The sequence below is a fragment of the Nicotiana tabacum genome, chromosome 15 (genome assembly GCF_000715075.1).
Source record: "Nicotiana tabacum cultivar K326 chromosome 15, ASM71507v2, whole genome shotgun sequence".
In the NCBI taxonomy this organism is placed as follows: Eukaryota; Viridiplantae; Streptophyta; class Magnoliopsida; order Solanales; family Solanaceae; genus Nicotiana; species Nicotiana tabacum.
The window spans coordinates 34,259,548-34,272,758 of NC_134094.1; the positions used below are offsets into that span (position 1 = coordinate 34,259,548).

General features: G+C 42.3%; 1 pseudogene; it reads right to left on the reverse strand.

The window, feature by feature from the left end:
- Nucleotides 1-206: 206 nt before the first annotated feature.
- LOC142169885 (acyltransferase Pun1-like) lies at nt 207-12,929 on the reverse strand (annotated as a pseudogene).
- Between the last annotated feature and the right edge of the window lie 282 nt (nt 12,930-13,211).

Consider the following 13,211-nt stretch of genomic DNA (forward strand, 5'->3'; position numbering starts at 1 on the left):
TAATATTCGACCCAATCCTCCTATTTGACACCCCTAGTCCCCGATATGTACAGTATACATGACATGCAAATAAAATCTGCAGTGGACGATAACGCAAAACCACCAATATACTTCATTATTTGAAAAACATGCTCAATATTTATCAGAAGCTACAACGTTTTAAGTTATTACTCAACACTGATGATTCAGAACATAAAACTTAACTTCTAAAAATAATTTGCATACGGAGAAGCAAATTCAAGAAACTCTTCATCCCGCTCCAATACTGACATATCTTGTTCACTCAACATGACTAACGCTTCGACCCCATCATCTCTGTAATTCATCAAATTGAACAATTTATTGTATGGACCAGTTCCTATGGTCGTTGCCACAGGTTTTCCCCAACCAAAATCGACATCATAGAACGGAAATTTACAAACACTGCTACAAGTGTAGTCATCCAATTCCTTTTTCTGTGGTGACAATCCTTTAGCTAATTCAAGTGTTTCCAATGCCCATGCATTTTCTTTGATATTATTGTTTACCCGAAAAACGGATAGAGTTAATTTGTACGTAGTTCTAAGGATACGTGGTATAGCTTAATACAAATCGTAAGGGTAAATAGAAGTATCAAATATGGATTGTAAAAAATGCAAAATGAGTAAGGTTGGAAAGAAGATGATTTCTAAAAATAAGCAAGATGAATCAATTAATGAAGCTTTAAAGAATAACTCTCAAATATAGGAGAATATGGTGCTTGAATTACAATGTAAGCAAAAAGCTGCCTTCTACAGAAATATAGCCATCCTCTTTATAGTGGAGGATCCTACTTTTTATAATTAAAAATACATAGTGGAGAATCCATGATAAATCAGCTTTTCCCTAATTTCCGTTGAGATTCTCTCTTTTAGTGTGTTCACAACGGCTCTTGTCTGTGAGCTCGAGCTCGATCGGCCTTGGTGCTAGTCGGTATTGCTTCTAGAACTCGATACGTACTTGGGATCAGGTGATGATTCGGACTCGATCTCGGTTGGCCTCTGCCCCTTAAGCCCGAAATCATCTCATCATAGTTCGATTCGGACCCGAGCTCGATAATGAGTCCGAACTCGGTATTCGATCTATACCCGAAATCTGAAGCCTTGTTTGTACCACCTTTGGAACCCATCTCGATATTACGAAGTCTTTCTTTGATCCATTATGTTTCGACCCCGATCAATCGTACGAAGGCCGAAATTTATTTCTACCGTATACAGATAGTCCATTCATTTCTCGGGAAGGATGTGGTGAGAAACGATATGATTTCTTAATGGCTCGATTGGATTATAAGATGACGTTCACATTGGGCTCGATCATGACGCACGTGATAACTGACCCGTCGATTTAGTTTTTCAAGGCATTTAATGCATGTCAGATGGTGGTCGGCCACCACTGATATTGAACCGTCATTGTTTCAGTCTATAAATAGCCTTTCCGTCCACCGTTCATCACTTTTACTTCTTCAATCTTCAGAAAATTTTTCAAGTTCTCTTTTGTCTCTTCTGAGTTTATTCGCTGATCTTTGACTCTTTTCTGCAAAATTCTTCTTCTAAACCACCAAATCTTTATCACCTTCTTTAAATTCAAAATGGTGAAGATATCAAAAACTATCCCCCCAAAAGAAAAAGCTTCTTCTTCCCAATCTGCTGCCGACAAAACACCGGTGGATCCACGGCCTGAGGAGTGCATTCCGGCGGCGTGTGTTCTTACCTCCGATTTTAAACTCGATAAAGGTTTGCCGGTTCCTGGTCGATGTGAGCCCATATCGAGATATATTTGTTCGATAACCCCGGGACATATCGAGCGGATAAAAAACGATTGTAACTGGGAGAACAAAGAAATGGTAGTGCCGTCTCCCGAAGAAGATATTACTACTCACGTGAGAGAGTTTTTAAGCGTGTATACTTACCCTTTAATGTTAGGTCACCTCGACCCTGTTATCATAGATTTTTGTCGTAAATACCTAATAACCCTAGGCCAGATACATCCTTCCTTTTGGCGGATCGTTATTTTGATCCGATATTTTGTGAGTAAAATCGAGGGGGTGCCTTTCACCCTCGATCATCTTGTCCGATTATACCGTCCTCGCCTTTTTCGATGAGGGTTAATAAAATTCCAACGTCGAGCTACCAAGGTTTTGTTCTCGAGTATATACGAGGATAAGGATCGAAGCTGGATGGGCAAGTTCGTTCGAGTAAGGACTTCGGACCTGATTCCGACCGAAAGGATGCCTTTTTTCGAGGAGTGGAACATGAAGCGTAAGTGTAATTCTGTAGTTATCTCCTACTAATTTGTCATTTCATTTCCTTTCTCACCAATATTTCCCTTTTATGATGCAGCGGTTCCCTGGATGCCCGATCTCAAGAACTGGGTACGTGATCTAATTTCGATCTCCTTATATGCCGAGCGCTCATGGCGTGACTTGTCAAAGGACCGATGGGAGGTCAAAAATCATGGTAAGCACCTTTCTCGTATCTTTTGGTAGTTCGAACAAGATACTTTTCACACACTTTAATAAAATTTGCCGTATGTAGGTGTGGGCAAAGATGCGGTTTTGAGGTCCTCGTCCGTCGAGGAAGAGGCTTCAGCCTCTGTCCTAAAGCTGGTGAAAGACAATAAGAGGAAAAGAGCCCCCGTCCTCGAATATCAAAAATCGAAGAAGAGGACGGCTCGTAAGTCGAACAAGAATATCATTCCTTTGACCGTAGAATAAGTTTTGCGTCTGAGGGATGAAGAAAAAGAAAAAGAAGAGAACGACGGGTCCGCGCTGGCGGCCCGAACGAAGAAGACCACCAACGTTCCACATGCAGCTGGATCGATGGTGGTTCATAAGGCTCCGCCTCGAACTGAGGATGTATCGGAGAAAGATTCGGGCAGAGTCCCCGAGTTGTTGGAGATCAAAGATGCTTCCTATCGAAGCCAACATATGGGGGATATGTCTGAAGGGGCTCTTCCCAAATCTTTTAGAACCGAAGAGAATGCCCCAAGTGATTCACTTGGGGCAGTAGCAATCGAAGACTCGCCCACCTTCCCTGCTTTTTCTGCAGGGGCAATTCGGAAAGCCCAAGATTTGGGGGCCCTCGGATTAGACAGGCCTCATGATGGAGAGGATCCTTTTCGTGACCTGTTTATTGGTGTCAAGGATGCTACCGGTACAAGTGATGCATCAGATCTTTTTTACGGAGTGCAGCAGGCTTTGAATAAGGTAAGCCTTCAAATTATATGGCGTTACCTATAAATTTGCTTTTCTTTTCTAATTTCGTTTCTTCTTTCTTTGTAGGCCGCGGCAGTTCATCGAGAATCATATTCTCGGTCCTGAACTGAGCTGCGTCGATATGAGGCCGACCTTCAACGGGTTATGGAAGAGAAGAACTCCCTTAAGCTCCTCTTAGGGCAAAGGGGAGAGGAAATAAAAGACCTCCGAGCTGAGTTGCCCAAGGCTTACCAATATCAGACCGATCTGTTTGAGCAGGTAATGATACTTTTAAAACCCTATGGGCTCGATACTGTAACGACGGCTAACTTTTCGGTCTCACAACTGCAGCAAAAAATTGAGATGATCGGGAAACTCCGTGAGGAGGTCGATGAGATAAAAGCGGAGTCTTTGAAGTGGAAAGAAGGTATGGATCGCTTTGCTGCAGAGAAAGAAGCAGCTCGAGCCCAATTATCATCATCCGAAAACCAACTTCATAGTATGAAGGAGAAAAGCTCGGTTAAAGCAAGAAGAATAGAGGAGCTCGAGGCTCGGTTGGCCTCTGAACTTGCCAAGGCCGAATCTAATGCCGAAAAGGCAAAGGCTGATGCGTATGCGCTCGTTACCATCTATCGGGACGATGCTGAAGCTGCCCAGGTCCAAGCAAGAGAGGCAGCTGAGACCTCCGATACGCGAGCACATTGGGTCGCTAAACTTGCTAAGTGCCGATCTAGGAGGGAGACCCTCGAAGAGACCCATGCTCGAGGTTTCGATCTCGCTGAAGAGATAAAAAGAGCTAAAGAACTCGAAGCCGATGCTGAAGCCTTGGTTTTCCATGATGACGATGATGATAATGATGAAGATGATGGGAGTAAGAGCGGGTCCGAGAATGGGGGGGGGGGGATAGAGAAGAGACCTCTCCCGGGGATAACCAAGAATCTTAGTCCTTAGTTTCTATGTTGTAATCAATCATGTAAACAATCTTGTATATATAAAAATATCCTTTTCTTTTGCCGACTTGCTTCTGTTTTGTTTCCTGTCTTGTGAAGATTTTATTCATGCCTTATGAATATTTTCACAAGGATTTAGGCAATTTGATCAAATTTGGACTTCGTAGCCTTTATAACCGAGTGAGCGTTTACTCAAACTTGAAATAAGGTAGATCATAGGCTTAGTAGTTGAGTTGAGTGATTATTTGAATTTGAAGTGATGTAGCCCTTAGGCTTATTAGTTGAGTGAGTGATTCGAACTCGAAGTAATATAGCCCGTAGGCATAATGATAGAGTGAGTGCTTGCTTGAACTCGAAATAAATAAAAATAGTCCATAGGCTTAGTAGTCGAGTGAATGAATCGAACTCGAAGTAATGTAGCCCGTAGGCGTAATGGTCGAGTGCTTGCTCGAACTTGAAATAAAAGTAGCCCGTAGGCTTAGTTGTCGAGTGAATGATTGAAACTCGAAGTAATGTAGCCCGTAGGCATAATGGTCGAGTGAGTGCTTGCTCGAACTCGAAATAAAAGTAGCCCGTAGGCTTAGTAGTCGAGTGAATGATTCGAACTCGAAGTAATGTAGCCCGTAGGCATAATGGTCGAGTGAGTGCTTGCTCGAACTCGAAATAAAAGTAGCCCGTAGGCTTAGTAGTCGATTGAATGATTTGAACTCGAAGTAACGTAGCCCGTGGGCATAGTGGTCGAGTGATTGCTTGCTCGAACTCGAAATAAAAGTAGCCCGTAGGCTTTGTAGTCGAGTGAATGATTCGAACTCAAAGTAATGTAGCCCGTAGGCGTAGTGGTCGAGTGAGTGATTTCTCGAACTCGAAATAAAAGTAGCTCGTAGGCTTAGTGGTCGAGTGAATGATTCGAACTTGAAGTAATATAGCCCGTAGGCATAATGGTTGAGTGAGTGCTTGCTCGAACTCGAAATAAAAGTAGCCCGTAGGCTTAGTAGTCGAGTGAATGATTCGAACTAGAAGTAATGTAGCCCGTAGGCATAATGGTCGAGTGAGTGCTTGCTCAAACTCAAAATAAACGTAGCTCGTAGGCTTAGTAGTCGAGTGAATGATTCAAACTCGAAGTAATGTAGCCCGTAGGAGTAATAGTCGAGTGAACGCTTGCTCGAACTCAATCCTGTTTGCATAATAAATCTCGAAATAGAGGAATTTTTCTTGGATATAAGATATCGGTAAAGAAGAGAACTTTCTTTGCAAGTCATTATACATGTGTTCATGTTTTGCGTCAGGGCTCGGGCCAACTACATGAGCATGATTCATTTTGACCATTTGGCTCTTACTACCTTTCCTATTGGAAACATGTTTTTACGAAATAACTTTCTTGCATCAGAATCTTGATATATTTGAGGGCTAATGCCCCCCAGTATTCGAGGTCGATTGTAAAGAGGCCTCGGATACTGTCAAATTGTTTCTAAGTATAGCACGATCATTGGTTGCCTCATTAAAAACCTTGCCGAAAAACCCATTTGGGATAAAACCGGTCTAAGGGAAAAAGAGTGCAACGCATGTCTTCAGACCTAGGGCTTCGTATTGAAGGATCCGTCCTAGATCCTGATCGGACTCCTGCAGGGGTTAGTTTCGAAATGTAAACGAATATAGGAGGGTCGTACCTTAGCAGTAGTATCGTTTTAGGTGCGACACATTCCAATTGCTTGATAGTTGTTTGCCGTTTATAATACCAAGCTTGTATGATCCTTTTCCGACATTTTCGAGAACCTGATACGGTCCTTCCCAGTTCGGTCCTAGTTTTCCTTCGGTTAGATTTTAGGTACTGAGGGTGACTTTCCTTAGCACTAAGTCCCCGAGTTTAAAATGGCAAAGCTTGGTTCTTCGATTATAGTATCTTTCGATTCGCTGCTTTTGGGCGGCCAATTGGACGAGAGCAGCTTCTCATCTTTTATCCGATAATTTGAGGCTGGTGTTCATAGCCTCGTTATTTGACTCTTCTATTGTATACCAAAACCTGGCACTGGGTTCCCCAAATTCGACTGGAATCAAGGCTTCAGAGCCATATACTAAGGATAACGGGGTCGCCCCCGTACTAGAATTTGCTGTTGTTCGATATGCCCAAAGAACTTTGGGTAGGATTTCTCTCTATTTTCCCTTAGCGTCGTTCAGCCTCTTCTTTAGGCTTTGAATGATAGTTTTGTTTGCTGATTCGGCCTGTCCTTTCCCGCAGGGGTGATACAGTGTTGATAATATCCTTTTTCTTTTGTGGTCTTTGAGGAATTTCATCACTTTGCTACTGACAAACTGTTTCCTATTGTCACACACTATTTCAGTGGGTATCCCGAATCGACATACGATATGATCCCACATAAAGTCTATAACCTCTTTCTCTCTTACTTTCACAAAAGCCTGTGCTTCAACCCATTTAGAAAAATATTCAGTCATAAATAAAATGAATTTAGCTTTACCTGGGGCCGATAGCAAAGGGCCGACAATATCCATTCCCCATTTCATGAATGGCCATGGGGATAGGACTGAGTGAAGTTGCTCTCCGGGCTGATGGATCATTGGTGCAAACTTTTGACATTTGTCACATTTTCGAACAAACTCCTTCGCATCTTTACCCATATCGATCCAATAATACCCTGCCCTGATTATTTTTCGGAATAATGAATCGGCACTAGAATGATTTCCACAAGTGCCCTCGTGCACCTCACGTAGGATGTAATCGGTGTCTCCTGGACCTAAGCATACTGCCAATGGTCCATCGAATGTCCTTCGTAATAGCGTTCCATCTGCAGTTAATGTGAATCGAGCAGCTTTGGTTTGTAGGGCCCTCGAATCTTTAGGGTCCGATGGGAGCTTTCCATTCTTTAAGTATTCAATATACTTATTTCTCCAATCCCAGGTTAAGCTCGTAGAATTTATCTCGGCATGACCTTCTTCGATCACGGATCTCGAGAGTTAAACGACAGTCCCTGAGCTTAACTCACCTTCCTCGACCGATGATCCCAAATTTGCAAGTGCATCAGCCTCACTGTTTTGCTCTCGTGGAACATGCTGTAAAGTCCATTCTATGAAATGGTGCAAAGTGACCTGCAGTTTGTCCAAGTACCTTTGCATTCTATATTCTCGAACTTTGAAGGTTTTGTTTACTTGATTTACCAGCAGCAAAGAGTCACACTTGGCTTTAATGACTTCTGCTCCCAGGCTTTTAGCTAGCTTGAGACCTGCAATCATGGCCTCATACTCGGCCTCGTTGTTAGTCAACCTAGTAGTTTTGATAGATTGCCTAATAGTATTACCCGTGGGTGGCTTTAAAATGATTCCTAGCCCGGACCCCTTCACGTTCAAAGCCCCGTCCGTATAAAGGGTCCATATATCCGATGACGTACCCGATTTCAATAAGAGTTCTTTTTCGACTTCGGATACGAGGGTCGGCATAAAATCGGTCACGAAGTCCGCTAATATTTGAGACTTAATGGCCGTACGGGGTTGATATTCGATATCGTACCCACTGAGTTCGACGTCTCATTTGGCCAGTCGGCCTGATAGTTCGGGCTTGTGCAAAATATTACGAAGCGGGTAAGTGGTTAATACACATATGGTGTTACATTGAAAGTACAGTCTTAACTTTCTAGAGGCGCTTATTAGTGCAAGTGCTAATTTTTCTAGGTGCGGATATCTAGTTTCTACTTCTCCTAAGGTTCGACTTATATAATAAATGGGAAATTGCGTATCTTGCTCTTCTCGAACTAGGACACCGCTTACCGTAATTTTTGATACTGTCACGTACAAGTAAAGTTTTTCGTCTATTTTTGGAGTATGAAACAGTGGTGGACTCGACAGATATTAATTTAATTCCTCTAATGCCTGTTGGCATTCCGGGGTCCAAGCAAAATCGTTCTTCTTTTTGAGTAGAGAGAAAAATTTGTGACTTCGATCTGACGACCTCAAAATGAACCGGCCTAAGGCTGCAATCCATCCCGTTAGCCTCTGTACGGCTTTCACGCTGTCCACGATGGTTATGTCTTCGATGGTATTGATTTTATCGGGGTTAATCTCGATCCCCCGATTTGACACCATGAAGCCAAGGAACTTGCCCGAACCGATCCCGAAAGCACATTTCTCGGGGTTTAGTTTCATGTTGTATTTCCTTAAAATCTCGAATGTTTCCTGCAAATGGGTCAAATGGTCCTCTGCGTGCATGGACTTTACTAGCATGTCATCAATATAAACTTCCATTGATTTACCTATTTGTTCCTCGAACATTTTATTTACTAGGCGTTGGTAAGTAGCTCCTGCATTTTTTAGCCCGAAGGGCATCGCATTATAACAATATGTTTCATACTTGGTGACAAATTAAGTCTTTTCCTGGTCTTCCGGGTTCATTTGGATCTGATTATACCCGGAATAGGCATCGAGAAAAGTGAGGATCTCGTGGTCGGCCGTGGCATCGATCATGCGATCGATGTTGGGCAGCGAAAAAGAATCTTTGGGGCATGCTTTGTTCAAATACTTATAATTTACACACATTCTAAGTTTGTTCCCTTTTTTAGGCACTACAACTACATTGGGTAACCATTAAAGATATTTCACCTCCCGAATGGACCCTATTTTGAGAAGTTTGGTTACCTCGTCCTTTATGAATACGTGCTTCACCTCGGACTGGGGTCTTCTCTTTTGCTTTACCGGTCTGAACCTAGGGTCCAAGCTCAGCCGATGTGTCGTTATATCCGGTGAGATTCCTGTTATATCTAAATGGGACCAAGAAAAATAATCCATGTTATCAATAAGAAATTGAATAAGTTTGTTCATGAGTTCGGGGGTTAATCCCGTTCCCAGGTATACCTTTCGTTCGGGAAAACACTCGATTAATATGACTTGCTCCAATTCTTCGATCGTTCATTGGGAGGCGTCAGAATCATCGGGAAGAACGAAGGATCGAGGAATCCTATGATCATCATCTTTATCGATCTTCTGATTTTTTGGTTGGGTTAAAGCAGGTGTCTGTGATTGCTATTTGGCATCTTGTTCCCCTTTTGATCTCAATCCCTTTATTGGCGAAGGCGAGGATATTAGATTCGCTTCCTCGACGGCAAACATTTCTCTTGCGGTCGGTTGTTCTCCGATCACTGTTATGACCCCCCTCGATGTTGGGAATTTAAGAACCTGGTGTAGGGTCGAGGGTACAACTCTCATGTTGTGGATCCATGGCCTTCCAAAAAGGGCATTGTACGTCATGTCGCCTTTTCGATTACGTGGAACTTCGTTTCCTAGATGGTTCTGGCCATGTTTATCTGCAGAATTATCTCGCCTTTGGTGGTTTCACATGCCATATAGAATCCGTTTAGGACCAGGGTCACGGGTACGATCTAGTCCTGTAGACCAAGTTGTTGTACGACCTTCAATCTAATGATGTTGGCCGAGCTCCCTGGATCAATTAACACATGCTTAACTTTAGTTTTATTCATAAGTACAGATATTACCAGTGCATCGTTATGAGGTTGTATGACTCCTTCTGCATCTTTATCATTGAAAGACAAAGTTCCTATGGGTGCGTAATCCTGAGTTTGAGATCACTTTTCTCTCACAACCGATGTCTTAGTGCATTTAAGCACCGTCCCTTCAGGGGTATCGACACCGGCGATGATCATGTGAATGACGTGCTGTGGTTCTTTTTGTTCGTTCTGCTTGCCGAAAATCCTATTTTTGAAATGGTTCTTCGCCCTGTCGCTTAAAAATTCTCGAAGGTGCCCTTTATTGAATAACCGTGCTACCTCCTCTCTTAGTTGCCTGCAATCTTCCGTTCTGTGGCCATGGGTGCCATGATATTCGCATATTTGATTGGAATTTCTCTGGGCAGGATCGTTCTGCATGGGTCAAGGCCATTTAGTGTCTTTGATGTGTCCGATAGCTGACACGATGGCGGATGCATCAATGCTGAAGTTATACTCCGATAACTGAGGTGCTTCCTTAGATCCGGTAGGCCTGTCAAAGCCACTTCTGTTCATTGGTCCCCCAGACCCTTGACCTCGATCACTTATTTTGTTGATTTGTCCGGGGTTACGTCTCAATTTATTGATTATGTGGTTTCCGTTATACGGTCAATATCGATCCCTGATCGGACCTTGTTCTCGATTGATATCCCTTCGAGCAGCGGGTTCATCCCCCAACTGATCATCTTCGACTCTAATTTTTGATTGGTACCGATTGTTCACGTCGGCACAAGTGATAGCTCGGTACTCGATCAGGTTATGTTTCAGTTGCCGTGATGCCGTTGAACTTCGCTCGTTCAAACTTTGAGTGAAAGCTTGAACATCCCAATCGTCTATGACTGGTGGCAGATCCATTCGTTCCATTTGAAAATGAGATACGAACTCCCTTAGCATCTCGTTATCCTTTTATCTTACCTTGAAAAGGTCTGATTTCCTCGTTGCGACCTTTATGGCCCCGGCGTGTGCCTTTACGAAAGAATTTGCTAACATGGCAAATGAATCTATCGAATTCGGTGGTATGTTGTGATACCAAATCATTGCTCCCTTCGAGAGGGTCTCTCCAAACCTTTTCAAAAACACAGATTTGATTTCATCGTCCCCCAAATCATTACCCTTGATGGCGCACGTGTAAGAGGTGACATGTTCGTTGGGATCGGCCATTCTGTTATATTTGGGAATTTCGGGCATACGGAATTTTTTGTGGATTGGTTTTGGGGCCGCGCTCGAGGGGAAAGGCTTTTGCACGAATTTTTTGGAATCCAACCCTTTTATCATTGGTGGAGCCCCCGGGATCTGATTGACCCTGGAATTATATATTTCTACTTTTTTATCGTTGGCTTCGACTCGCTTTGTGAGCTCCTCGAGTATTTTAGCGATTTTGGGAGTAGTCCCCGATTCTTGCTCATTTGACCTCACTATGGCTGGCTCTGTTCCATGGGCAATTTCTCGGGGTGGACTGGGCTCCGCCCTGCTTAGTAGTTGGGTTTGGCTCTGCAACTGAGCTATCGCTACCTGTTGGGTTTGTAACATTTCAAAAATCATACGCAAGCTGACGCCGTTTTCCTCAATGTTATGGGTGTTTCTAGCTGCAGACCGAGTGCCATCATGAATGCTATTTTCAGGTTTAGAATGTATGTTCGCCTCAATGGCCATATGCGAATTGATATCTATCGGCACTCCGATCTGAGCTCCAACGGCGTTGACAAGTGGTCTTTCGGTACTGGGTGTCAAGTTGTTGTTCTCATCTTGAAGACCAGCTTCGTTATTGATAGATAAGGCCATTTGATTGGTAGTTAGTCGTTGATAATCCGAAATCCGAGATACTTTCGGAAACAAGCGCAAATCGGTGTGTTTTTGCAGATTCGTATCAAATAACCACTGTTATACTTAGCCCCACAATGGATGCCAAATTGTTTACCCGAAAAACGGATAGAGTTAAATTTGTACGTACTTCTAAGGATACGTGATATAACTTAATACAAATCATAAGGATAAATAGAAGTATCAAATATGGATTGCAAAGAATGCAAAATGAATAAGGTTGGAAAGAAGATGATTTCTAAAAATAAGCAAGATGAATCAATTAATGAAGCTTTAAAGAATAACTCTCAAATATAAGAGAATATGGTGCTTGAATTACAATGTAAGCAAAAATCTGCCTTCTACAGAAATATAGCCATCCTCTTTATAGTGGATGATCCTACTTTTTATAATTAAAAATACATAGTGGAGAACCCATAATAAATTAGCTTTTCCCTAATTTCCGTTGAGATTCTCTCCCTTAGTGTGTTCGCAACGGCTCTTGTCCGTGAGCTCGAGCTCGATCGGCCTTGGTGCTAGTCGGTATTGCTTCTACAACTCGATACGGACTTGGGATCAGGTGATGATTCGGACTCGATCTCGGTTGGCCTCTTCCCCTTAAGCTCGAAATCATCTCATCATAGTTCGATTCGGACCCGAGCTCGATAATGAGTTCGAACTCGGTGTTCGATCTATACCCAAAATCTGAAGCCTTGTTTGTATCACCTTCGGAACCCATCTCGATATTACGAAGTCTTTCTCTGATCCATTATGTTTCGACCTCGATCAATCGTATGAAAGCCGAAATCTATTTCGACCGTATACAATTATCTCTGGTCCTAAAGAGTTGCTTTTCTTTCCTCATGAGACTTACTATTTCTGGTAAGTTCATGTCTGACTCATTGGAAATATGTGTAGTAAAGTGAGACAAAACATTTCCAACAGAGTTTGGAGGTAACTTTGGTGAAATCATTCCGCGTAAATCTGCATACTGGATTAATTTAAAAGGGACAAAGGAACCCGAGTTCTCGGTCACTGCTTTAGCAACACATTTGAAAAGAAGTGCACTAAGGATTTCAGTAGGTGTAGGATTTTTCACTTTTGATTCAGAAGCAATAGAGGACCTAAGTGCACTTACTTTTGATGAGGAAAATATATACCTTTGTTGCATACATCCATCTAATCGACCGCGGTGTTATCTTTCATGTATCCTTCATATGGATAATATGAGACTAAATTTTTGGAGAGGGAGTTTCCAAGAAGTTTTGATATTTGGGTAGGTTGATTAGAAAGTGCACCTAGTTGATTTTTGGAGTAGCAAAAACCAAAAGGTACATAAGTGTGTGTTTGAGCTTGTTCAATGAGAGAAAATTTGTGCCATTTTTGAGTTAAAGGGGTTAGAGGGGAAGGTTTAATGAGCCTTTTTGAAGCTCCTTTTAGAACTTTCAATGCAGCTGAGGCCATACTCTCTACTTATTTTCCTCAATCTTCTCAACTGTGGTTATGTCAAATTCATGCAGTTTAATACACCTCCTCTTAAAGAAATTGATGTGCTACATAATAAGACAAAGTCCATTATTAGTACACATTATAATATATTACTCTTTCGAATCTCCATTATTAAGAACGTGATCTTGGTGAATGATTGCCTAGCTTGTTACTCAAACTGTATTATTGTAATAAACAATAAAACCATTAAACTTTCTGAAATAGAAACAGAAACAGAAAGTTAATAGAACCAGTTTA